The sequence below is a fragment of the Pleurodeles waltl genome, chromosome 6 (assembly GCF_031143425.1).
Source record: "Pleurodeles waltl isolate 20211129_DDA chromosome 6, aPleWal1.hap1.20221129, whole genome shotgun sequence".
NCBI classification, from domain to species: domain Eukaryota; kingdom Metazoa; phylum Chordata; class Amphibia; order Caudata; family Salamandridae; genus Pleurodeles; species Pleurodeles waltl.
Genome location: NC_090445.1, coordinates 318,437,143 through 318,464,711, shown reverse-complemented (window position 1 = coordinate 318,464,711; position 27,569 = coordinate 318,437,143). Strand labels below are relative to the sequence as shown.

The 27,569-nt window shown below is 46.4% G+C and overlaps 1 long non-coding RNA gene across 1 annotated transcript in view; it reads right to left on the bottom strand.

Annotated features, from left to right (window-relative positions):
• LOC138301921 (uncharacterized) overlaps positions 1–16,372 on the bottom strand; it is a 114,928-nt gene extending 98,556 nt beyond the window's left edge. The window contains exon 1 of the long non-coding RNA XR_011205165.1: positions 16,278–16,372. This is a non-coding gene — a long non-coding RNA (uncharacterized lncRNA). The remainder of the gene's footprint in view (positions 1–16,277) is intronic.
• Positions 16,373–27,569: the final 11,197 nt, after the last annotated feature.

Sequence of the window (27,569 nt, the reverse complement as noted above, 5' to 3'; positions counted from 1 at the left end):
CCTCAACACCATTTATTAGGGGTAGTTGCTTGTACTTATCCATGTTAAGGGGACAAGCAACTAAGGTGGCTAAATCAATAGCCCCCTCAGAGACTAACACAGCCTCTGTGGTCTCCCTAACAAGACCAACCCCAACTAAGTTACCAAAAGTGAGCCCAGCTACTCCCTTGGATTGGCTATTAGTAGGTTTGCTCCCACCACCACTGCTATTACTAGGGGCACTAGGTGTAGCAGCAGGGGTTGTAGTGGTAGGAGGCTTGGCGCTTTTCTTTGGACAACTGGGATCTGTTGTCCAATGGGCTTTTATTTTACATAAATAGCACCATGGTTTCTTTTCTTTGTTTTGATTTGAAGAGGAATTGGACCCACCACCCCCACCAGAGTGTTTTTGTGGGCCTGATGAAGACTCATTTTTAGATTTGTCCCCACCCTTGTCAGAAGACTTACCATCCTTCTTCTTGCCATCTTTGTCACCCCCTGTCTGAACTTTTCTGTTCACCCTTGTTCTGACCCATTTGTCTGCCTTCTTTCCCAATTCTTGGGGAGAGGTCAGATCAGAGTCTACCAGGTACTGGTGCAACAAATCAGACACACAATTATTAAGTATATTCACTCTCAGGATTTCTACAGGCTTTCATAATCAGTAACTTTACTGCCATGTAACCACCCCTCCAAGGATTTCACTGAATGGTCAACAAAGTCTACCCAGTCTTGTGAAGACTCCTTTTTGGTTTCTCTGAACTTCATCCTGTACTGTTCAGTGGTTAAGCTATAACCATCCAGGAGTGCATTCTTAAGAACTGCAAAATTATTGGCATCCCTTTCTTTCACAGTAAGGAGCCTATCCCTACCCTTTCCATTAAATGATAGCCATAGGATAGCAGCCCACTGCCTTTGAGGGACATCCTGTACAACACAGGCCCTCTCAAGTGCAGCAAACCACTTGTTAATGTCATCCCCCTCCTTATAAGGGGGAACTATCTTGTGCAGATTCCTAGAATCATGCTCTTTTGCAGGATGACTATTGGGAATACTGCTGCTGCCACCATGGGTTTCTAAACCCAATTTCTGTCTTTCTCTTTCTATCTCTAAGGACTTTCTATCTAAATCCAGCTGTTGCTTCTTGAGCTTCAGCCTGGATTGTTCTACTCTCAATTTATTGAGCTCCCTTTCTAACACTCTGTCATCAGGGTGGGTGGGTGGGACATGCCTTGAAACAGAAGAATGGTGAGAATGAACAGAAGGAGACCTGTCCCTAACAGATGGCACTAACAGCCTGGCTAACAGAAACAGCACTTCTACTATGATGAGAAGGAATACTCTTACTGTGATGTGAGGCAACACTATTACTGTGATGTGACTCTACATCAGTACCAGCTATGCTAGGTGGTCTGCTAATGGGCAGGCTAGGAAGTTTCCCTTCTAAATCTTTTGCTAGGGGTGCCCAGGGTCAGATTGGGAACCATCAGCTAATTTCTCAACAGAAGTGCCAACTCTGGTCTTATCTTGTTCAATGAGCATAATAACCAACAGTTCTCTACAGGGATTCTTCCCTACCCCTAAACCTCTTTCAATGCAGAGACTCCTTGCTCCTTTCCAGCTAAGGTGATCATAAGCAAGTTTGGACAGATCAACAGTTTGGCCTGTGCCAGACATTTTAAAAAGTGTTTAAGGGATAGAAAAAGAAAGAAAAAGTTTTTAGAACTTTTTAAAGAACAGAAAAAAAACTTTTAAAACTTTTTAAGAACTTTTTGAAAGTTTAGAGGTACTTTTCAGCACTTTGAAAAGAAGTGAGAGATGAAAAGCAAAACTTTTTGGTTAGGTGTACATACACTGAACTTGTTTTGTATATTTTTCTCTTATGAAAAGTACTATGACAAAAGTGGTAAGTAGTTGCAAAGTACTTATCCCACCGCTGCACAACCAATGTAGGAGGCTGGACTGGCTTGTAGTGAGTACCAAGGGGTACTTACACCTTGCACCAGGCCCAGGTATCCCTTATTAGTGTAGAGGGGTGTCTAGCAGCTTAGGCTGATAGAAAAGGTAGCTTAGCAGAGCAGCTTAGGCTGAACTAGGAGACGAGTGAAGCTCCTACAGTACCACTAGTGTCATATGCACAATATCATAAGAAAACACAATACACAGATATACTAAAAATAAAGGTACTTTATTTTTATGACAATATGCCAAAGTATCTCAGTGAGTACCCTCAGTATGAGGATAGCAAATATACACAAGATATATGTACACAATACCAAAAATATGCAGTATAGTAATAGAAAACAGTGCAAACAATGTATAGTTACAATAGGATGCAATGGGGACACATAGGGATAGGGGCAACACAAACCATATACTCCAAAAGTGGAATGCGAACCACGAATGGACCCCAAACCTATGTGACCTTGTAGAGGGTCGCTGGGACTGTAAGAAAACAGTGAGGGTTAGAAAAATAGCCCACCCCAAGACCCTGAAAGTGAGTGCAAAGTGCACTGAAGTTCCCCAAAGAGCACAGAAGTCGTGATAGGGGAATTCTGCAGAAAAGACCAACACCAGCAATGCAACAACAATGGATTTCCAGACGAGAGTACCTGTGGAACAAGGGGACCAAGTCCAAAAGTCACGATCAAGTCGGGAGTGGGCAGATGCCCAGGAAATGCCAGCTGTGGATGCAAAGATGCTGCCACTGGATGGTAGAAGCTGAGGATTCTGCACGAACGACAAGGGCTAGAAACTTCCCCTTTGGAGGATGGATGTCCCGCGTCGTGAAGAGTCGTGCAGAAGTGTTTTCCCGCAGAAAGACCGCAAACAAGCCTTGCTAGCTGCAAAGCTCGCGGTTAGGGTTTTTGGATGCTGCTGTGGCCCAGGAGGGACCAGGATGTCACCAATTGCGTCAGGGGACAGAGGGGGCGCCCGCAAGACAAGGAGCCCTCTCAGAAGCAGGCAGAACCCGCAGAAGTGCCGGAACAGGCACTACGAAGTGGAGTGAAACGGTGCTCACCCAAAGTTGCACAAGAGAGACCCACGCCACCGGAGGACAACTCAGGAGGTCGTGCAATGCAGGTTAGAGTGCCATGGACCCAGGCTTGGCTGTGCACAAAGGAAATCTTCGTGGAGTGCACAGGAGCCGGAGTAGCTGCAAAACACGCGGTTCCCAGCAATGCAGTCTGGCGTGGGGAGGCAAGGACTTACCTCCACCAAACTTGGACTGAAGAGTCACTGGACTGTGGGAGTCACTTGGACAGAGTTGTTGAGTTCAAGGGACCTCGCTCGTCGTGCTGAGAGGAGACCCAGAGGACCGGTGATGCAGTTCTTTGGTGCCTGCGGTTGCAGGGGGAAGATTCCGTCGACCCACTGGAGATTTCTTTGGAGCTTCTAGTGCAGAGAGGAGGCAGACTACCCCCACAGCATGCACCACCAGGAAAACAGTAGTCGTCGTTGCTACTTTGTTGCAGTTTTGCAGGCTTCCAGCGCGGTCAGCAGTCGATTCCTTGGCAGAAGGTGAAGAGAGAGATGCAGAGGAACTCTGATGAGCTCTTGCATTCGTTAACTCCGGAATTCCCCAAAGCAGAGACCCTAAATAGCCAGAAAAGACGGTTTGGATACTTAGGAGAGAGGATAGGCTAGCAACACCTGAAGGAGCCTATCAGAAGGAGTCTCTGACGTCACCTGCTGTCCCTGGCCACTCAGAGCAGTCCAGTGTGCCAGCAGCACCTCTTTTTCCAAGATGGCAGAGGCCTGGAGCACACTGGAGGAGCTCTGGGCACCTCCCAGGGGAGGTGCAGGTCAGGGGATTGGTCACTCCCCTTTCCTTTGTCCAGTTTCGCGCCAGAGCAGGGCTGAGGGGTCCCTGAACCGGTGTAGACTGGCTTATGCAGAAATGGGCACCATCTGTGCCCATGAAAGCATTTCCAGAGGCTGGGGGAGGCTACTCCTCCCCTGCCTTAACACCTTATTCCAAAGGGAGAGGGTGTAACACCCTCTCTCTGAGGAAGTCCTTTGTTCTGCCTTCCTGGGCCAAGCCTGGCTGGACCCCAGCAGGGCAGAAACCTGTCTGAGGGGTTGGCAGCAGCAGCAGCTGCAGTGAAACCCCTGAAAAGGCAGTTTGGCAGTACCCGGGTCTGTGCTAGAGACCCGTGGGATCATGGGATTGTGCCAACAATGCCAGGATGGCATAGAGGGGGCAATTCCATGATCATAGACATGTTACATGGCCATATTCGGAGTTACCATTGTGAAGCTACACATAGGTAGTGACCTATATGTAGTGCACGCGTGTAATGGTGTGCCCGCACTCACAAAGTCCGGGGAATTGGCCCTGAACAATGTGGGGGCACCTTGGCTAGTGCCAGGGTGCCCACACACTAAGTAACTTAGCACCCAACCTTTACCAGGTAAAGGTTAGACATATAGGTGACTTATAAGTTACTTAAGTGCAGTGTAAAATGGCTGTGAAATAACGTGGATGTTATTTCACTCAGGCTGCAGTGGCAGGCCTATGTAAGAATTGTCAGAGCTCCCTATGGGTGGCAAAAAAAATGCTGCAGCCCATAGGGATCTCCTGGAACCCCAATACCCTGGGTACCTTAGTACCATATACTAGGGAATTATAAGGGTGTTCCAGTAAGCCAATATAAATTGGTAAAATTGGTCACTAGCCTGTTAGTGACAATTTGGAAAGAAATGAGAGAGCATAACCACTGAGGTTCTGATTAGCAGAGCCTCAGTGAGACAGTTAGTCATAACACAGGTAACGCATACAGGGCACACTTATGAGCACTGGGGCCCTGGCTGGCAGGGTCCCAGTGACACATACAACTAAAACAACATATATACAGTGAAATATGGGGGTAACATGCCAGGCAAGATGGTACTTTCCTACAACTTGCCCCCTCTATCACTCTTTATTCCAACATCTTTATCTATCACCCTAGATCCTCTACTTCTACCTCAACTTTCTCTTTAGATCATCCCTTTCTTTGTCCTCATTGCACTTTCCCCTCTGACCTCCCTGTATCTCTCCTCCACCTCCTTCACTTCTCAAGCAGCATCATCTCTATCTTTACCTCACCTCGCTATCACTCTCTCCATGTCTCTACTAGTTACCTCCCTCTCTCAGACTGTTCTCTATCTTAACACTTCCCACACCTCAATACCTTGTTTCTCTCTACCTTGAATCACCCTCACTGCCTCACTTCTCTCCACCTCACTGCTTGCTATCTAACTTCTCAATTTACCTCACCATTTGTTCATTCCCTCACTTTTCCACCTCACATTACTCTTGTTCTACCTCTGTTCCCTTTCCTCTGCCTCTCTAAATATTGTACTCCTTTCTAGCTACTTCTGTATTTTTACTTCAACTCTTTTTCGCTACCATAAACTCCTCTCTCTCTTTCTCGCTCTTTCTCTGCCACTCTCACTTTCTCTCTCACTCAAACACATATCTCTCTCTGGACTGCCTTCTTGATTTCAACTCATCCCTTCCATCTCAACTATCTCTTGCAAACTCTTTCTTGATCTCTTTATCCTACTGTGTCTTCCTTTTATTCTATCCCACAGCTCTCTACTGTTTAAACCGCAAACCTCTTTCTCTATTTCAAGTATGCCTCTCAGCTTCTTCTCGCTCCACACCACATTTCTTTTTCTACCCTTCACCCCTCTCTCTGCCTTTCCCTCTTTTCCATTATTTTACCCAACCCATTCTTTATAACTCTTCTCATTTTGCTGTCCCTCTACCGTGCAACTCTTTGTTTTTCCTCAAGTTTCTGGGTCTTTGTCTACCTCTTGCTACCTTTACCTTTCTAATTTATTTACTTTTTTATACCTGACCTTTCTCTGTATCTCAACCCTTGGATTTCTGTACTGCTCTCTCTCCAAATTTCCATCTTCCTATCTCGATCTCTCTCTCTCTCGCATTCAAAAACCTTAACTAATTGTCTACCTCTCTTTCAGTACCTACATGTTCTTCTTTCTACCGCTCCTTAGCTCTCCTTCTGGCTACTTTACCATGCTCTATTTTTCTTTATTTCTGTCCCTAACTCACATATTTTTCTACATCATCTCTATTGTTACACCTTCTTCCTCTACTCCACATCTTCTGCTATACAGTTCTCTTTAGGTCTCTGTCCATTTCCTGTGTCCACCGCCATCCCATGTCTCTTACTCAGCAGCGTCACATGTGCCTGTCTAGCCATAGAAGGGCACAATTGAAAAAAGAGATGATGGACATGGTAGAGAAAGATAAATTAGGACAGAGTTATTATATTTTAACCAGCGAAATGGTGAAATTCCTCTGAGCCATTGGTTATTTTCACTGTTGCAGCAAGAACACCAGTAGGGAAGCGGTATATATTTGTGATTACAAATATTCAGCAACTAAAGCTACAATTCCAAGTGAGATATACCTATACCTTACTTTAGTATTCTGCACTAATAACAAGTTATCTTCAGCATGTTCTTCCTACAGTGGGAGTACCAAGCTGGATAGATACTCAATTCCACACAAAATGTTGCAGGTAAAAAAATGCAGATTCAAACTCAAAGAGAGATGGCGTAATCAATACTTGTCCAAGCTCTCTTTTGTTTTTTTTTGTCTGGTGGACACCAGACAGCTTGAAGTGTTTGGCTCTTTTTGTGCACCCTGTAGGAAAGTACCAACATGACTGGCATGTTACCCCCATTTTTACTGTATGTATGTTTGTTTTTGCCTATGTGTCAGTGGGATCCTGCTAGTCAGGACCTCAGTGCTCATAAAGTACGGTATGCCCTGTATGTGTTCCCTGAGTGGTGCCTAACTGTATCACTGACCAGAACCTCAGTGTTTATGCTCTCTCTGCTTTTAAAAATTGTCACTGCAGGCTAGTGACTAATGTTACCAATTCTCATTGGCACACTGGAACACCCGTATAATTCCCTTGTATATGGTACCTAGGTACCCCGGGTATTCGCGTTCCAGGAGATCCCTATGGGCTGCAGCATTTCTTTTGCCACCCATAGGGAGCTCAGACAATACTTACACAGGACTGCCACTGCAGCCTCAGTGAAATAACGTCCACGTTATTTCACAGCCATTTTACACTACACATAAGTAACTTATAAGTCACCTATATGTCTAACCCTCATTAGGTGAAGGTTAGGTGCAAAGTTACTGAGTGTGTGGGCACCCTGGCACTAGCCAAGGTGCCCCCACATTGTTCAGGGCAAATTCCCGGGACTTTGTGAGTGCGGGGACACCATTACATGCGTGCACTACATATAGGTCAATACCTATATGTAGCGTCACAATAGTAACTATGAACATGGCCATGTAACATGTCTAGGATCATGGAATTGGCACCCCAATACCATTCTGGTATTGGTTGGACAATTCCATGCATCCCCGGGACTTCAGCATAGAGCCTGGGTACTGCCAAACTAACTTTCCGGGGTCTCCACTGCAGCTACTGCTGCTGCCAACCCCTCAGAAAGGTTTCTGCCCCCTGGGGCCTGGGCAGCCTAGTCCCAGGAAGGCAGAACAAAGGATTTCCTCTGAGTTACACCCTCTCCATTTGGAAATAGGTGTGAAGGGCCTGGGAGGAGTACCCTCTCTTGGCCTCTGGAAACGCTTTGAACGGCACAGATGGTGCCCTCTCTGCATAAGCCAGTCTACACCGGTTCAGGGATCCCCCAACCCTGATCTGGTGCGAAAGTGGACAAAGGAAAGGGGAGTGACCACTCCCTTGACCAGCAACTCCCAAGGGAGGTGCCCAGAGCTCCTCCAGTGTGTCCCAGACCTCTGCCATCGTGGATGCAGAGGTGTGAGGGCACAATGGACAGCTCTGAGTGGCCAGTGCCAGCAGGTGATGTCAGAGACCCCTCCTGATAGGTGCTTACCTTTCTCAGTAGCCAATCTGTGGGCTATTTAGGGTCTCTCCTGTGGGTATCTCAGCAGATAACGAATGCAAGAGCTCACCAGAGTTCCTCTGCACTTCCCTCTTCGATTTCTGCCAAGGATCAACCGCTGACTGCTCCAGGACGCCTGCATAACCGCAACAAAGTAGCAAGAAGACTTCCCGCAACATTGTAGCGCCTCATCCTGCCGGCTTTCTCGACTGTTTCCTGGTGGTGCATGCTTTGAGGGCTGTCTGCATTCACCCTGCACTGGAAGCCAAGAAGAAATCTCCTGTGGGTCGACGGAATCTTCACCCTGCCAACGCAGGCACCAAACTTCTGCATCACCGGTCCTCTGGGTCCCCTCTCATCCTGACAAGCGTGGTCCCTGGAACACAGGAGCTGGGTCCAAGTGTCTTTGACAGTCCAGTGGCCCTTCTGTCCAAATTTGGTGGAGGTAAGTCCTTGCCTCCCCACGCCAGACAGTAATCCTGTGTACTGTGTGAACTGCAGCTGCTAGGGCTTCTGTGCACTCTTGCAAGACTTCCTTCATGCACAGCCTAGCCGGGGTCCCCAGCACTCCGTTCTGCATTGCCCAACTCGATGAGTTGGACTCCGACGTCGTGGGACCCTCTTTTGTGACCCTGAGTCGACCGCTGTCCTCAGATCTTCTAAGTGCCTGTTCAGGTACTTCTGCAGGTGCACCTGCTTTTGCTTGGGCTCTCTTTGTTGCTGAGTGCCCCCTCTGTCATCTCCTCCTCCAAGGGGCGACCTCCTGGTCCTTCCTGGGCCCTAGCAGCACCCAAAATTCTCAACTACGACTCTTGCAGCTAGCAAGGCTTGTTTGCGGTCTTTCTGCGTGAAAACAACTCTGCAACATCCAACATGCCGTGGGACATCTTCTGACCAAAGGAGAAGTTCCTGGCACCTTCCGTTGTTGCAGAATCTTTGGTTTCTACCACCCAGAGGCAGCCCTTTTGCACCTTCATCCGGGGTTTAGTGGGCTCCTGCCCCCTCTGGACACTTGCTTGGCTCTTGGACTTGATCCCCTTCCTTTACAGGTCCTCAGGTCCAGGAATACATCTTCAGTGTTTTGCAGTCAGTTGTTGTCCTTGCAGAATCCCCTATCTCGACTTTACTGACTTTCTGGGGTAGTAGGGTAACTTTACTACTACTTTTCAGGGTCTTGGGGTGGGGTATCTTAGACACCCTTAGTGTTTTCTTACACTCCCAGCGACCCTCTACACACTACAGTAGGCCTGGGGTCCATCCGTGGTTCGCATTCCACTTTTGGAGTATATGGTTTGTGTTGCCCCTAGGCCTATTTCTCCCTATTGCATTCTATTATGATTCTACATTGTTTGCACTACTTTTCTAACTGTTACTTACCTGATTTTGGTTTGTGTGTATATAATTTGTGTATATTACTTACCGCCTAAGGGAGTATATCCTCTGAGATACTTTTGGCATATTGTCACGAAAATTAAGTACCTTTATTTTTAGTAACTCTGAGTATTGTGCTTTCTTATGATATAGTGCTATATGATATAAGTGGTATGGTAGGAGTTTTGCATGTCTCCTAGTTCAGCCTAAGCTGCTCTGCTATAGCTACCTCTATCAGCCTAAGCTGCTAGAACACCGCTATTCTACTAATAAGGGATAACTGGACTTGGCACAAGGTGTGAGTACCACAAGGTATCCACTAGAAGCCTGGCTAGCCTCCTACACGCCTCATTTCTAAAAGTATAAAATATTCATATTATTAATGGCAGCACAAGGACTTGAGTGAGCTGAAAATAGGTGATAAATTCAAAGTTGCTGAAACAGGGGGCCCCAAAATATATCTTACCCAGGAACTCACAAATCCTAAATATGTCACTGCATCCTATGCATCTAGACACATCTCTACTTCCAAGAACCAACATCGTGCCACTGTCACACCCTCCACCAATCACCCTCCACATCTTGTCACCAAGGGCCAGATGTACCAAAGGATTTTACCCATTCTGTGTCTATGGGAAAAAGCTTTTGTACATATGGCCCCAAGTATCCAAATCCCCACTATTCCTTCCCCAAAGAACACACATGTGTCTCCAAACCCAGCAACCAACACATCTCTAAGTTCCCATCGTGGATCTAGCAGCCACCACATCTCTCCACAGCCAGCACCCACCACATAGTGCTAAACAGTCTATCCACCCTCCATGTAGAAAAATTCTCTTCAATACCAGAAATCAGTGCACCTCTCCACAGCTCAATATCTGCAACATTTCTCCCCTGTTAGGATAAGCTATCATCCTAGCATCCAGCACATGTCTATACCCTAGCACAAATCTCCAACCTCATTAAATCATACAACTGGCCACCCCCAGGATCGGCACATCACCCTTCCCCTATCACCTCAACATTTGTCCTCTTTTGTACCCTCCTCAATGCCTTGCCTTTGAACACCCATTGCATTTGAAGTACCCCATCACTTAAAATATCTCCTTGCTTTTTATCCCAAAATTTGTCTCTGTCCAACACCTGTTATATCACTACCATCAGCACTCATCACATCTTTCACCCTCATATCTACGACATCACTTAGTTTTAAAGGCCCTACATCTCTCTATACCCCTAGTATCTTATACATCACTTCTCTTTCAGCACCCATCACATCTCTTGACACCTAGTACCTATACCATCACTTCACTTTCAACACTAATAACACCTCTTTACCCCAGAACCTACCATATCACTACACTTTGAACACCAACCGTAACTCTTCATGCCATCATCTACCACATTAATAGTATTTCATCACTTACCACATCTCTTCATCTCCAGTCTCTAGATTATTTCATTTTCAGTACAAACTTGTGTCACCAACAGTGTGCACCACATAACTTCACTATCAGTCCTAGGGGTGTACGATGTTTACATAATTTGCTTTTGCCAAATTAAGAGAGATTTCAGAAAAATGTGAAATCCTGCATAATTACGCAAAATGCAAATCTATTATGCAGAGCAATATTGTAGCGCAAAATGCGACCTTGTGTTATTTTCTTATGTGAGTATCCATTTTTCCCTAAACATAGCATAAAAACACAATTTCTGCGCACAGCAGTGTGGCACTTGGGCTTCCTCCCATTTAGTCCACCAGGATTTTTTACTTATGACTGCCTGGTTTCTGGAGTACCTAAATCTCACTCACAGTAAATTCTATGTCAGGACTGGAGGCTCAGCTTATGTAGTAACTTTCCCCATTTATTTGCTCAGCAGCCATACCAACATTATAATAAACAACATTAAAGACTACTAATCCCATGTGTCTTTTGCACTTTCAACTGTTCAACCATAGAGTCCAGCATATAAAGCATCCACCAAGGAAAAGACGTTTGTCTATATTCGTGTTATAAACTTCCATCCATCTGTTCAATTCAGACATCTTGTTTCAGATCAGCTTCTACCACAGGGAAATGAAAATAAATCAACCTTCTGGAGTCAACTGTAGTCAAACATTTCCAATTGCAATCTTCAGGAACTGTCATATTTCGCTGTCTCAGCTCATGATTAGATTCCAGGTCTTTGTTCTCCCCTTTGGGGCCAAGTTAATTACTCTGCTCCCCAGCAGAGAGTACAAAGGTCTCCCCAGCGGAGAGAATAAAGGTCTCCCCATTGAAATGGAGAAATTATTCTAGTGATTGGCTCAGTTCCTGGTAAGGAAGGGGAGAGGAGGAAATTCTGATAATTAACTTGTCACACTGCACCTGGATTGAGAGAGCCGAAGGCCACTGAACAAAGGAGGAACCTTAGACCTCTTGAACCAATACAGGAGAGGCTCGCCTTTGAAGTTCTGGTGGTAAGGGATCTGGCAGTAATGTCAGCTTAAGGGTGGAGCTAAGACCCTCAGTGGAGCTCTTTCTAGAGAAACTTGGCACCTTGTTGGATTGTCCCAAAATGTTGTGTATGATAGTTGGGACAGAGGTGGAGGAATGATGTAGCATTTTAGGATTGGTCAGAGATGCCTGGCATCTAGAACGTTCCAGCTCCACTGTGAGACAACAAGACAGTAAAAGAATGTTCATCTGGAAGGAGGAGGAACCTGATCCCCTACAAGATGGACTAAGGACTCTGCCACCTGTTGAGAAGATGGGTCTCTCCAGGGCCAGTGGCGCTGGCAATCTTATGCCCCCTGAGGACCAGTTGGGGCAAAGATCCAAACTCTACTGCCCCCCCCAATGCGGCCAGAAGACCATGGGACCTATGAAGTGAGGGCAAGAGGTTTTTCTGCTGTATAGTTACGAAGGGGCTGTGCAAGATGTCTCCACCATTACAGCAGGAGAGGAGCACCAGGAGCCAGGCAAAGAAGAATGCTGGTTCGGAGAGCTAGTAAATACAGCTCCCTGCAGAATTCACCCCTTTAGAAGCCAAGAGGCCTGTTGAAAATGCTCCTGGTAGCTAGACCGCACAACTAGGAGCATAACAGCCCAGGATGGAGAGAACTGGCCCATCGAGGCCAGAGATCTTCTCACTTTTTTTACCTTTAATCCCAAAGAAACACAGAAACTCCTCTATATTTCTCTATAAATCCTCAGCCCTCTAGATTGGGCCAGTACCCATGGGTCGATGCATTGTGCATTGATTAATTATTTGGGAGAGCAGGCATGTGTGGGATCCCCTCTTCCTATTCTGAATTGCACAAGTGGACCCCCATCTCCCAGGCGCCAGTACAGTGGAAACAAGAAAAGGCTCAAGCAAGCCAAACAAAGGGGGTTATTACAACTTTGGAGGAGGTGTTAATCCGTCCCAAAAGTGACGGTAAAGTGACGGATATACCACCAGCCGTATTACGAGTCCATTATATCCTATGGAACTCGTAATACGGCTGGTGGTATATCCGTCACTTTTGGGACGGATTAACACCTCCTCCAAAGTTGTAATAACCCCCAAAGTCCTGAGGGACCCATCCCCCTGGAACAGCAGAAAGTGGGGCCAAGCATGTTCCCCACCCCCTAGGCCCGTATGTAGGGGGGGTCCCACCTGTCGATCCCCTTCCTGGCCCACTCTTCACAGGCAGGGGATTGCACCACTCCCTCTGGGTGGGGAAAGAAGGATGTGGATGCTGGCTCCTACAGAGTGCAGGGAACCAGTGGGGTTGCTGGGGCCTTGTGCTCCCCCTATGACCTCTAACGCATCCTGCAGCATCTTTGTTCTCTGAGTAGGACTGGACACCCACTAAAAGCAAAAAGACAAAGGAACACACACAATACAGAACAGGGATGTTGGCCATTATATAATATGCACATGCTTGGGCTGAGGAGTGCTCACACATCCTGCCTTCCTTGTGGTGCCCCAAAGAGGGGCAGGGACATTTTTCAAGTATTGTGAGGGGCACCCCTCCAAAGTGTTTTAGACAATTCACAATAAGTCTCAGGGCATATTGAATTAATGGCCCCAAGAGGTATTTTCACTTATTTTAACGTACTCTGAGCAGGAACATTGTGCTCTTAGACTCGAAAATGTGGAGGATGCCTGGTGGTTGATGCTAAGGCTGATTTATGTGGCTTATAGAGTGTAAAAGAAAGAGTTTGACAAATATATTTGTGGTGGTTTTGAATACAACTGCTGATGAACACTGCAATGCTTATTCTTATAATAATTACATTGGAGTAAGAATATTGTCCCTGTCAGTGTTAATGGTGATACATTGGTGCTATCATGATGTGTGGTTGTTTTAATAATGTGTTGACACCTTGACAAAGCCAGTAGGCCTGCCTTACGTAGGTGGAGGCTATTGTGATTGTGTAACTAATTCCCCAATTTCTTACAGACAGCCACTGTCATGCACATTATGGTGTCTCAAATGAGATTTGCAGGCAATGTCCTTCACTGGTTCTCCTCCTACCTTTTCAACTTACACCAGTTGGTTCACATGGGAACTGTGCATGTCCTGAAAGATCCCTCTCACCTTCAGAGTCCCCCAGGGTTCCGTACTGTACCCTATCGTACTCAACATCTACATGGTGCCCCTTGAGGCTCTGCGGACGGATAACATTATTGAAATTCATTAATATGCTGAGGATGCACAACTCTTCTCGAAAGTCTCCACGGCTTCACACATCCAATACCTCAGATCTGCAAGGCATCCAGCCCCGGATGTCTAGCACTTAACTGAAGCTCAAGCCCACCAAAACATAATTCCTATTATTTGCCAAGAGCAACAAGCAAGAAATAGCACATACCGGGCTGAATGGCATTACCCTTGATGACTTCAACCCCAACTTTCACAGAAGGCCAAGTCACTTGAATTCACGCTGGAAGCCAACCTCACCCTCAGGCAACACATTGCCAAAAAACACAGAACACAGGTGACACTTACCAGCTGTCTCTTCTAGAGAAAGCAAAATGTTTCTTTCACAAGGCAGTTTCAGAACCCTCATACTCTTGAATCTGGGTGCTTATAATGCCCTGCTTCATGGTCTGCCAGGGTTCAAATTGGTCCCTCCAAGGGCATACTGCATGCTGCAACATGTCACACCACAGCCAGTAGAAATGTGAAAAAATCATCCCATCCTAATGGAGCTCCATTGGCTTTTCTTTTCATCCTGCATCATATTTACAATGAGCTGCAACATTTACAAAGCATCACAACCATTGCCCCCAATTAACTTGGAGGTGGGCTCACCATCTCTGATGGCTCTCGACAAACCCACAGCCAGGACATCATCTGACTGGAATTAAGAAAGAAGGAAGCAGGCCCTTTCCATCTAAGCACCTAGGATCTGGAATAACACCCCTTTACCCATCAGGACAACCTCAACATTGCTCCAGTTTAGGGAAAACGTGAAGACACGCCTCTTTAAAGAACACTGCAGTCCACTTCTGCTCCCAGAACCCTACTACCTCTCCTATTACTCATTGGCTGTATGCTTGCCTGTGACCCTCACAGCACTCTGCTGCCTTTTGGCTGCGTTTCCTCAGTACAAATGCTTCAGCTCCTTGACATCCAGCAGCTATCATGGACAGACCACTATCGATATCGAGTTATATAACATAACCAGAAACTACACTGTCTTGGCCAGCTGTCCTCATGATGCACCGTGAATGCTTTTTAGGCCGACAGCCTTTAACCAGCTCCACACTGAAGTGTTGTACCCTCCTCTAGGTGCTCTCGATGACATAGTATCTCTCTTGGACTGTAAACTTACCCTGACTTTTCATACTCCGGCTTATACCTTCCCTTCTAAACAGGGCCCCTTGAAGACTAATAAATAGTACACTGAAAATCTATCCCACTGGAACGTCATGATGGGGCATTGGAAAGGTGTTGGATGAAAACCAACATGCATACCATCTAGTCACGTGGCCTGCCATGTTCTGGCAGAAGCTATAAAGCTGCTAGTGCAAGCAAAGACACCGACAGGTCCCTCCAACCCTACCAAACAATTATTCATGACTGACAAGGAAATGGTGTCACCCAGCACCCCTCCCAGGTTGGGTTCTCCCACATAACAGCTTTGCGGCATGTTTCTGTCAGTCTTCACTAACTAATAAAACAGCATACGGAATTACTTAACCTCAGACTGTACGTTTTTTTGTAAATACCTTGCGTTTTAAAAATAAAATAAACCATTTCGCACCCGCCACCTGTGAAACAAAACTAGTATTGGGCAGAAAGAAATGTGACCACAATGTTCCTATATCGTGAATTACACGGTCTTCACTTTCGGACCCACTTCATCCCTATATTCAGTCCCTCATGTCACCTACGACACCGTAACTCTCAGTGCTCCCATAACTTACATCACCCACACGATCTCTTCAAACCATTCCTCCTCATATGACTTCGCTTTTCGCATACTCTCACTCCAGGCCTCACTGCCCGTGCTCCCATCCTTTGTTGTTAGCACCTATCACATCTCTCTACGAAATACCCACCACATCACTTTACCTTCAGCACCCACACCTCTAGATCCCTAGTGGCTACCACATGCCTTCACATACAGGCCCACCACATTCCTCCACCTCTCCTATCGACCACATACTAACTTCACTTTCAGCACCCACACAGACGCCCCTCTTCTAGCACTGATGACATCTTTTCACCCCAATCACTTCAGTGTCAGCACCCCCCTCTCTTCACTCCAGCACCTACCACATCTCTCCTCCTTCAGCACCCACAGCTCTTCACATCCAGTGCTCACATAGCTTCACTTTTCAAACACATCACATCTCTCTAACCAGCGCCCACCATATCACCTCATGTTTAGTACGTGCGTCTGCTCACCCCAGTACTTACACATCACTTTCCTTCTAGCACCCACCACATCGCTGTACCCAGCACCCGCTATATCACGTCACTGCCATCACCCACCACGCAACGCTTCTCCCCCATTTAACCTCTGTGTCTCCCCAGCACCTACCACTTCTGTTAACGACCCTCGTATCCACCATATCTCCAGCAACCAACACAATCCCATTCATAAGACCCAGCATATGTCACACGAGACGTCTGATGGCTGCATGGTCCAGGGACAGAGTGTAATGACAATAAAAATAACTCTGTATTAATAGCAGCTGGACATTCCCTGGCAGGAGCCGTGATCGGCGCCTGACTCCTGCGGACGGTATGGAGGGAGGGGAGAGGCAGAAGGGATAGCTCTGGGTGGGGCTGGAATAATGCTCTCAAGCCCCCACCCAGCAGAACTGCCATTGAACCCGTGTCTGACTGCCCTACTATGGTGTATCCGCCGACTCTACATAAGACAAACTCACCACGATACTGCTGTTGGGTCCTGGGCCACGAGTACTGCCAGTTATCCTGGGCACAGCACAGTGCTTAATTTGTAAATAAAAACGTGCCGGTGCTCAAAGCCCTCCTCTTAAACACGCAGCTGCTGCAATTAAATGTGCAAGCAGAGAATACTGAGGCAGCATAATACTGAAGCCATCTCGGGCCTCTTTAATCCATTTACAGCCACTCCCTGTCCCATCAGACCACTCTTGCAGCTTTCTGCTTTCTCCCATTGTGACGCTTTTTTGTTGTTCTCTTCCTCCATCTTTCCCATATGTGGAGTAAATGCTTGGGGCTAGGGTGACCGCCGTTCCGTAAATTTCACGGACTGCCCGTCCGTGATGAAAGCCTTAACGGACGGCATTTGTCCGTAATTTTAGCCTTTCACCAAAAGGACACTGAAGGCAGGGCGAAATTACGGGTAGATTAGTTTCCCCAGCTGGATTGCAAGGCAGGGAGTTCTCCTGTGCTCGGAGGGAGGGGCAGACAGATAAGAAAAGGCCTTCTTGCCAGGGTGTTTCCCCTAAAGAAATGCAAATGTGCAAACGGTAAATCTGCAAATGTAAAGGGACTTGAAAACCTGCACTGACTTTAAACACAGGAGTCCCTTAAAGCTTTCTGATGGCAAATATTTTTTCTTTTAGATAGGTACCTTAAGGGTGTTCCAAGGTGAGCTGTGGAGTGTGTGGTTTTAATGGAGTGTTATAAAAAAAGTTAGTACTAGGTATAAATTGTATATTATTCAAATCTGTATTTGAGAAGCACTTTTTAATATATAACCGAAATGTATTTGCACATTTTGTAGCAGCCTATATTATGATGTAATTGTATTTATATAGCGCTTAATATCCCTGTCGAAGCGTCGAATGCATGTTTAAAATAAGGACTTACACATTCGCAGTTCTTCCAGGGGCCTCGGTACCTCATAGTACTAACAAACACTGGCAAAGCCAATAGGTCTTGTCTGCGCAAGAGTTATTGGCTTTGCCAATGTGTTTTAGCCATATTATACATCACAGTGGCTGCTGTTCATGGCTAAAAGTTAATGCCATACTGGTGTGGAGTGGAGTAGAGCGGCATAGGAGCAGTGGTGTAGAGCCCAGTGGTCCAGGGTACAGTGCAGTTTTTTAGAGTGCATTGGCGTAGAGTGCAGTGGCATGGAGTGGCGTGGGACAGAGTAGAGTGGCATAGAGTCCAGTGGAGTAGAGTGGCATACAATAGAGTGGGAGAGAGTGCAGTAGTGTAGATTGGTGCAGTGGCATAGAGTGCAGAGTAGACTCATGTGGCAGAGAGTGCAGTGGCGTAGTGTAAATTGGTGCAGTGCAGAGTAGAGTATAGTGCTGTAGAGTGCAGTCGCGTAGAGTGGAGTGATGCAGAGAAGAGTAGCATAGAGTGCAGAGGCATTGAGTGCAGTAGTACAGAGTAGATTAGTGTACAGTACAGTGGCGGAGAGTGCAATGTTGCAGAGTAGAATCAGTGCAGTGATGTAGAGTGGAGTAGAGTGGCACAGAGAGCAGTGGGGTAGAGTACAGTGGTGCATAGTAGAGGGCAGTGGCGTACAGTGCAGTTGTTTAGAGTGTATTGGCACAGAGTGCAGTGGCATAGAGTGGCACGGGGTAGTATAGCATAAAGTGCAGTGGAGTGGCATACAATAGAGTGGCAGAGAGTGCAGTAATGCAGAGTGGTGCAGTGTCAGAGTGCAGAGTAGAATTGTGAGATAATTGTAGAGTCCCAGGCATACACTCTAGTGCTGTGAGACTACAGACAAGTTGTGGCTTCCTCACATCCTGACATTAGGTGTGAGACTGTCGGCCACACCACCTGCCCTGCCTCTTTATATATTTTTTTAGATTGAAAGTCTATGGGTGGTTGGGGTAAGCCAGATGTTTTTGTTCAATGTGTTTAAACTTACATAAGGTTTATTACCTTAATGTTTCCCAAAGTGTTTGCCAGGGGTTTTAAAACGTTCAGAAACATTATCAAAAATTTGCTGTTACTTTCTCCTCAAGAAAGATTGGGTAGATTTGGGTAGGGGTGATGGCCTTGCCTCAGTACTGAAGGGCATTAATTTACTACTGAACAAGGACGTAATGTGACACCTGAATGTAGCATACCAGGAGGCAATCACAAAAAGACCACAATGAATAAATAGTGCTATGTTAAAAAGTAAATAAATTCACTGACAACATAGTGAGGCATGGCCTCCCTTGCGTGTATCTGCAAAACTGACATTTGTTCTTGAATTTGTGTCCTGAATTTTGACCCTTTGTCCTGAATTTTTGTCCTGAATTTTGACCCTTTGTCCTGAATTTTTTACAGTCCTGTCCAGATTTTGCATCAATGCCAGGTGGTCACCCTACTTGGGGCAGAAGAATAAGCACCGCCCCTCCAAAATAAGTACTGGTGCTCAGCACCGGGAACAACAAGCACAAATTAAGCACTGGCACAGCAACACTACAGTCGTGCCCTGCAACGCCTCACAGCACTACTACTGAGCGCTGGCCAACAATAATACTTTTGAGGTATGCAGGGCACATTACTACCATTGGGTTCCCGGTCAGTAATATTGCCAGTTGCCCTCAGCCACAGTACCGTTGAGCCTTGTGCCCCGCAGTCATGGCTGGCGCTCAGTGGCCTTCAGTTGTAACATTGCACTCTTTGCCCAGTTGTACCACCTTTGAGCTTTGCAATAGCCCGCCCTGCGTTTGGCAGTACTACCATCAGACCCTATCCTGACAATACTACCATAGTCCTATGTGGCCAGTAGCACTGCCATTAAACTCTGCTTTTGTAGTTATTGCTTTGCAGTATTGGCAATACTGGCAGTACTGGTCCGAATTATCATGGGACCTTGAGTCTGGCAATACCACCTGTGAGTCCGATGGCAGGAAGTAATACCACTGGACTTTGTCTACTGAAATACCACCATTGTGCCCTGTGGCCAGCAGTACCATCATCAATTTCTAGCATCAGAGTACTACCAGTGTGTCCTGGGGCCAGCAGTACCATCATCAATTTCTAGCATCAGAGTACTACCAATGTGTCCTGGGGCCAGCTGTACTACAGTTCAGCAGTACTGCAATCAATTTCTAGTACGGGAGTACTACCATTGTGCCTTGTGGATATCATCAGTTTCTACAATGGGACTACTACCAATGGGCCCTGTAACCAGCAGTAGTGCAATCAGTTTCAAGCATCGTAGTACTACCATTGTGCCCTGTAGCCAGCAGTACCATTGTCAATTTCTAGCATGGCAGTGCTACCAATGTGCCCTGTGGCCAGCAGTACTGCAATCAGTTTCTAGCACCAGAGTACTACTATTGTGCCATGTGGCCATCAGTACCATCATCAGTTTCTACCATGGGATTACTACCAGTGTGCCCTGTAGCCACAGTCAATTTCTAGTACGGAAGTACTACCATTGTTCGTTATGGCCAGCAGTACCTCTGTCAATTTCTAGCATTATAGCACTGACACCAGACTGTGTGGCCAGCATTTCTTTCATACTCCCATCAAACCATGCAGTTTGGAGTAATAGCCCTGCACTGACATAAGCTCCCTGCTTAGCAATATTTGTGCACTGCAATACTACAATTTAGCCCTGGGCCTAGCAGCACTACTGTCAGGCTTTGCACCTTGTAGTGCTACCAAAGCCCAGTGGCTGTCAATAGTAACACTGAACCTTAATTTTGTCAGCACCACATCCATCCCCTGGGTCCAGAGGTACCATTGTGGAGCCCTTGTGCAGAACTCCTAACCTGGAGCCCTGTGCCTGCTGGCCCTATCGTATAGCCCAAACCTTCTAGGACCATGAATCCTAACTAGATATTGGTACCATCATGCCAAGTGGCCAGCAGCACACCATCGAACCCAGAGCCCTGCAGTAAAATCATCGAGTCATGCACCCAGCAGCGCCATTATTAACCAAACCACCCACATGGAATCCCTATGCCTGGTAGTACCGCTGTCGAACCATGTGGCAGACAGTACTACCACTAAGCTTAATGCCCGACAATACTCCTCTTAAAACACGTGCACAGAAGTAACTCCATAGGCCCCCTAATATGCCCATCGAACCTTGGCATCCGCCAGCTCTCCCAAGGGCCCAGCAGTACTGCTCAAGAGGGCTACTATGAGCCCAGTGATACTACTATGAACCCAAGCGTACAACCGAACCTTGGTAGTACTACAGTTGAACCCCGATCTATTGAGCACACTGCTATACAATCAATCCCTCGTGTAGCCAGCCCTCTCCTTCCATCACTCGTGCCCGGCTGACACTGGCACTTAACCCTTGCCCTCCCCGTCCTGGTTAAAACATAACCAGGAGTGGATAGATTGCATACATGGGAACAATGCTGAGTTTGAAAACGCAAAGCTGGCAATGGCCGACCTTGGTCCAAAGGGCACCCACTTACCCCGAATCACTTCACAGCGGCCAAGATTAGCAGCCAGAGATACACCTGAGGATCAAGAGATTTCTCTCGCAGGTCTAAATGCACTGCTTCAAGGTGCTAGAGTGAAGTTACAGAGCGAGGGCGAGCCTGGTTAACCTGAAGGTTGGGCACAGATCTCAGCAACAGCTGGCGCATCAAATACCCAAGCAAAATGCCAAATAAAACACACACAGGCCGTAGAGGGCATCAAACGTGTTCCTTAAAGGCTGGAAGGGTGGGTTCGGTTTTTAGCGGTAGGGGCCGGTTTTGAAACTGGGGGGCCGGTTTGGCAGCTGTGCTGCAATATTGAGCCCCAGTAACAGAGGCAGCAGTGCTTCGCACTTGCACCCATCCCCACCGGGGGACTAGGCGAGCAAAATTGCCAGTGCTGCTTGGGGTTCCCAGAATGCCCTCACACAGAATGTAAAATAGGGATATATATGTCTGCATAGTGTCTCACAGAGAGATACTTTTCAAATGAACAGGCTCTGCACTAATTTGTATGTAAGATCACATTAATTGGGGAAAGCCCTGGTGACCCTCAACATTTTGAACAGGTTCTGCACAGAGGATGGGATTTCACACCGCCTGGAGCACACCCATAAAAAATATTTTTGAACAGATTCTCTTCTCTTTGCCTTTCTAGAGCATACTTACTTTTGCTGTGGCTGGGTAACAGTGACCTACCAGGTAACCCTTTCTTCCAAATAAGAGAAAAAACAAAGAACCAAAACTCCATTGATTTATAAATCGCCCCAACTTTCGTTTTTCTCAAATTTCCATGTTTCATCTTGAAATCATCACTGTGTTGATTTAAATCTATCGTTGTAGGAGGCTGGCCCTCTATGTGGTGTGCAAGACTAGGCACACTGTGTAGGGGGTTCACGCAACCACACGTTGGTTTCCAGAGGTAAAAACTAGATCACCTAATGCTCTAACTTTTGAGGTAGCTTGGTCGAGCAGTTAGGCTAATCTTGGAGAGGCGCAAAGCATTTGTTGTACTCACAGTATCAATCATGCATCTCACACATTCAAAGGAATAACTCAAGAGCAATTTCTAAAAATACAGGTTCCACTTTTACAGGTTGGTCAAGGCCGTCGTTGGGCACACTGGGCCAGCTGGAAAGGCCCAGGCAGATCCCGGTTCCGGCAGGAGCAGCGTTGAAAGTCTCTTGGAGCAGGTGCACGGCCACTGAGGGGGACCACTTGGAAAAGGGTGCTTCTTGCAGATTAAAAGGACATGTCTTGGGATCCCCTTTTGGTGTAGAGGTCATAAGGGGTGTGGGTCCCTGGGAGCACAACTGGTTCCTCGTTGCAGGTTGCTGGGCTGCCGGGTGCAGGGCGAGTTTTTGATCCAGGAGCTTTGTACAATGGAGCCCTTTGGAGTTGGAGCTAAGTCTCTTTGAGGGCTACTTACAGTACAACAGGGGCACTCTGTCAGGAGGTCCAGGGTGTTCCTGAAGTCCCTCAACTGGGACTTCCTCCTGATCCTTTTTCAGCTCTGGGGGAGCTGGTTTCCTTATTGTCCGATGTCAGCTGACCAGAACCCAGGGTATTGGCACAGTCCAGCCACCAAGGGGCGCAGTTCCACCAAACTTCGCACACTTGCTTGGTTTGTCCTGGCAGTTGTCGGTGTATCATCGGGTCTGGCTGAGGCTTCCGGTTCGGAAGATATCAGTCAGTCAGTGAAGTGACCCTCACTGGGTTGCTAGTTCTTTGTTGCAGAATGGTACCTCCACTCAGAAGGGGGATCTTGGGCGATTTGTGAAGCCTGGAGGTCCTCTGGTTTCTTGAGGTCAGTCCAGTGTCCAGCTCCTCGCAGCGGCTATTGTTGGGTCCTGGGTGCAGCAGGCAGGGTTTAGCTCCTTTTTCCTGTGCAGCAGGTCCACAGTTCTCATGCCTTGGATTTTCTTTGGGCTTGTCTCCTTTGTCCTTTCAAATCTAATTTCTTGGTCCAGGGATGCCTACTAAATACTGAATTTAGTGGACATTTTAGGGGGAACCTGATAGTGTCCAATGGGACACTTACCTTTGGGTGGCTACACCCACTATAGTGACAACTTCCTGTAGGAAGGGTCACTGCCATAAACCTAATTGGCTATTTTCCTTCCATCCAAGATGGAGGAAAATGAAGTAGAGGGTCCACCTCACAGGCAACACCTTAGGGGTGGTGCATGCCAGGTAAGGCCACTCCTCCTACCGTTTGTTAGGTTTCCTGCCTTAGCTCCCACCAAAAGTGGGAGTTTGCAAAGGGGAGTGCCAGCTGCTGCTAGCAGCAGGCTTGGGGGTCGAGTTTCAAGGGCAGTAAGCCCTTTGAAGTTCACCCCCAGGACAGTGCACATTCCTGAGAGAGGGGATTAGTTCCTCCATCCAGGAAGGGCACTGTCCTACAAACCGGAGAGGCAGGGCTCTCCCCCAAGGTTTGTATATTGGCTGTCTGGAGGTGGCAGCTGGATATGACCAGTCAGCAACCATGCCTGGATAGTTAGCTTTTGCAGGGGGCACCTCTAAGGTGACCCCTGGGTACATTTAGGGATCCATCCAATACTGGCACCAGTTTGGATTTATCATTGTGAGTTGTTTGATACCAAACAACCCAGGGTTCAGAGTGGCCATCATGTAGCTGGGAAACGCATGTTGACCAGTGTCCAGCACATGTATTAAAATGGCTGCTCTGTTCACTCACTATGTCCCAGGTTTGGCAAGGACATAGTGGGGGCATATTGCTCATACAGCTATACCCTCACACATAATATGGAACACCCTGCCTTAGGGTTGTAAGGCCTGCCAGAGGAGTGTCTTACCCATAGTAAATTCAGTGTATGGTGGACAGGGCACACAGGCAGTGTGCCATGTCAAGTTTGTGTTTTAGATTTGCACCAGAGCACTCAGCCTGCAATGGCAGTGCTGGGTGCATCTGGATGCAATGGGCCTAGTGGGTGGCACAAATAGTGCTGCTGCTGCCCTCAGGAACCTACTCATAGTACCCCATGCCCTGGGCACATAGGTACCCACTTACTAGGGACTTATAGTGGTGGTTAAGGGTGTATCCAGTTGTGGCAATGCATCACAACAGATTTGGGGAAAGAGCTCCAGCCCAGGGAACCTGATTAGCAGGGTCCCTGGGCACTACAATTTCTAGAATACATCAACATCAGGCAAAAAATGGCCCTCTCTCACAATCATCATTCATAGGAATTTCCAGGCCTTAATAAGACTTCTAGGTCGGGACTACCAGCTTTGTTTTCTTTAACACAAATTTGAAAAAAATATCTTTCAGCATTTGAATTGGTGATAAGGACCATCAAAAACCACAGCATGGAAAGGAGGATTTGAAAGAGGGAATGGAATGCGTGTGTGAGTTTGTGATAGGAGCATTTCCTTGAGAGTAGAGGGCGTGAGATTGTGTGTGTAAATGGGATGGTGCATGTGGCAGAGAAAAAGGGTGTATGAGAGAAGGTTGTGAGGAGACGATTAAACTATAAGGTGTGGAAGGAAGATGTGAGAAAGTAGTGTATGAGATACAGCCACATGATAACTGCCAGGAAGAGTGGTGTGTGTGGTGAGCTTGAGGGAAGAGAGCAGGAAAGAGAGAGCAGGTAACAGAGGATGGACAGAAATGGGTGTGTGAATGAAAACAGAAAAATATAGAAAGGATTGTATGTGAGAAAGGGAGGCAGAAGGTTGAGATGAGAAAGTGTGAGACTGGAGACTTTATAAGAAAAGGAAAAGGACGAATGACACAAAAGAGTTCAAGAAATTAGGTGTGGAAATAGAGGACAGTGTAAGACACAGAGACCAGGGAAAATGTTTGGGGAAGAGAATACTTAGGTGGATCCCAAGGATGCTACCAGTCATATTTCCAGTACAAGCAGCAAATGTGGCACCATTACTAGGGTGAGCAGAACAGGAAAATGTACAGTGAACTAGGGATGGCAAAATCCTCATGCTAGCCTTAGGTGGTACAGATGGACATAGAATTAGTACAGACAAGTAAGGAACTGGCTGATAGAGTAGGAAAAAGAAGAGAGTAACAGGTATGTATAACAGACTAAATTGGGATTGAAGATGACGAGAGAGGTTCAGATGTGAATGAAGAGTGGGAGGGCGTTAAGGGTGAGAGAAAAGGGGAAACATTTGAAGGTGTAATAAGAGAAAATAAAAAGAGACTGAGAAAAGAGAGAAATGGAAGCCAAACGTGTGCATAGTTAAGGGGGCAAAAAAAGAGAATAAGAAAGAAGAAAAAGATAGGAAGGTATAAATGTAGAGGCTGGATAGAGATAGAGTGAGCTGAGAGAAATGAATATGTAATAGAGAAAGGAAAACTATCAAGGCAAGAGGCAATGGCAGGGAAGAACAAAGGGGCAGCAGAAAGTCATGCTTTTTTATTTTCATCATGATTTCTTAAATGGGTCATACTGGACATACAGTGCTCCCTCCAACCCCCCTCACACCATGAGTAGAGAAGGTCTTTGTACGGGTTTAAAAGGGGCCCAGCCTTTGACAAATGTGCATGCAAATTGCAGAAGTTTGATTTAAAGGAAGTATCAGCATCAATACTGCAGGATACAATACCAAGAGTTATAGAAGTGACAACAGGTCTTCAAATGACAGCAGCAGGACTTTCAGGGTGGTGGTGTGGAATATCACCTAAGTGAGAATGGTGTCAGAACTCACATATTCACTCGTTCATCCATCTATACCTTCCTCTCATTGAGTTAAGCATCCGCTCCAGAATTAAGCCTGTAAACTATATATCACTAATGCCTAAAATGTGCATGTTCTGTGAGCAATAAGAGATTGGGCTAGTCTGCCCTGCTGACTGTTTGCTTTCTGACAGAGAGGAACGTTTGCTTTGCTACTGCTAAGCTGTACCTGTTCTGTGAGGAAGCAAAACTTGCACTGCTCCAACCTGATTTGGATGTGTTCTGTGAAGGATGAGCTACTTCCCAATATATGGATTACATAAAGGTACAGAAAGGGAGGGAGGAAGAAAAGAAGGAAGGAGTTGAACCAGGCAAGAAATGAGAGGAAGGAAGAAAAGAAAGAAAGTGAGAAAGGAAGCAAAGAAGGATAGCAAGAAAGGGACAGTGGCATAGATGGAACATCTGAAATAAAGAGAAAAGTAACAGAAAGAAAGAAGGAGAAAAAGAAGGGATGAAGGAGCAAGAAAGAAAAAGAAAGGTTGTATGAATGAGAGATAAAGGAAGGTTGTATGAAGGAGAGAGAAAGGAACAGAGAAGATAATGAAAGCGAAAAGTAGTAAAAGAGAAAGTAAAAGAGAAGGAAGACAGAAAAGGAGATAAAAAGGTAAGTAAAAAAGAAGAAAAGAGAAAGAAAGGAAAGAAAGAATGAAGGAGAGGAGAAAATGGAAAGAACACCAAAGAGGAGAAGCAGAGAAGAGAAGGAAAGAAGGAAAGACAAGGGAAGGAAATAAGGAGAAAATTAAAGATGGTGAGAAGGACAGGACAGAATGGAGCCATGAAAGAAAAAATGCCAGAGAGAAAAAACAAACAAGGGAAGAAGAGACCAGAAAGACAGAAGGAAAGCAAGAAAGCAGAGATGAAAAGAAAGGAAAGAATGAAATGGAGATGAGAGAAAGAAAAAGGAAATAAAAGGAAAACAGGGAAGAGAGAAAAGAATGCAGAATGCAGAAAATAATGAAATGTGATGTACTGTCAATAATGCATCTCTGTTCGTAGCCACTGAAGCAATACTTTTTAGGTCTCCCTCAAGAAAGTGCATGTTTCTTTTAAAAAAATCTAAAAAGTGGGTAAAAGCTTGTCCTTTACTTACCACTAGTTGGCTTCACTGTCACTCTTATTTGCTTCCTTTACATTGGTGAGTATGTGTCAATCAGTGGATTTATATAGCACAATTAATCACCCAAGAGTGTATCCAGCAGCTTGAGGGCCATGAAGGTTCAGGTGAAGATCCATAGATGCAGAGGTAGGTCCTTCCAGGTTTTTACCACGAGGTAGGAAAATGAGAGTCCTCTGCTGTTGCTTTGGTGGATGTGGGGGTGTGTGTTGGCGAGTGGGAGTGAGGCAGAGCATAATTGTCTGGTAAGTTGGTGGAAGTTCAGGTGGTGGTTGATGTAGCCTGGTTGTGCAGTGCTTTGTAGGCGAGGATCATCAGGTTGAAATGGCAGTCTCTGTGGAAGGTGTATGGTGATCCTGACATAGAGTACATAGCCACAGTCTAGGCAGCTGGTGATGAGGGCCTGAGTGACCGTACGTCTGGTGTTCAGGGGAACCATTTGAAGATTCTCCGTAACATATGTGAGAAAGCAGGTACAGGAGACTGCATGGATCTGGGACTTCATGGTCAGTTTGCTGTCCAGGATTATGCCAAGGTTTCTGGCGTGGTTGGTCGATTTTGTTGATGGTCCCACTTCCAAGTGCCACCAGGAGTTGTGCCAAGGGGTGGTGTTGTTGCTGAAGATCAGCAATTCCGTTTTGTGCATGTTGAGCTTCGAGCAGTTG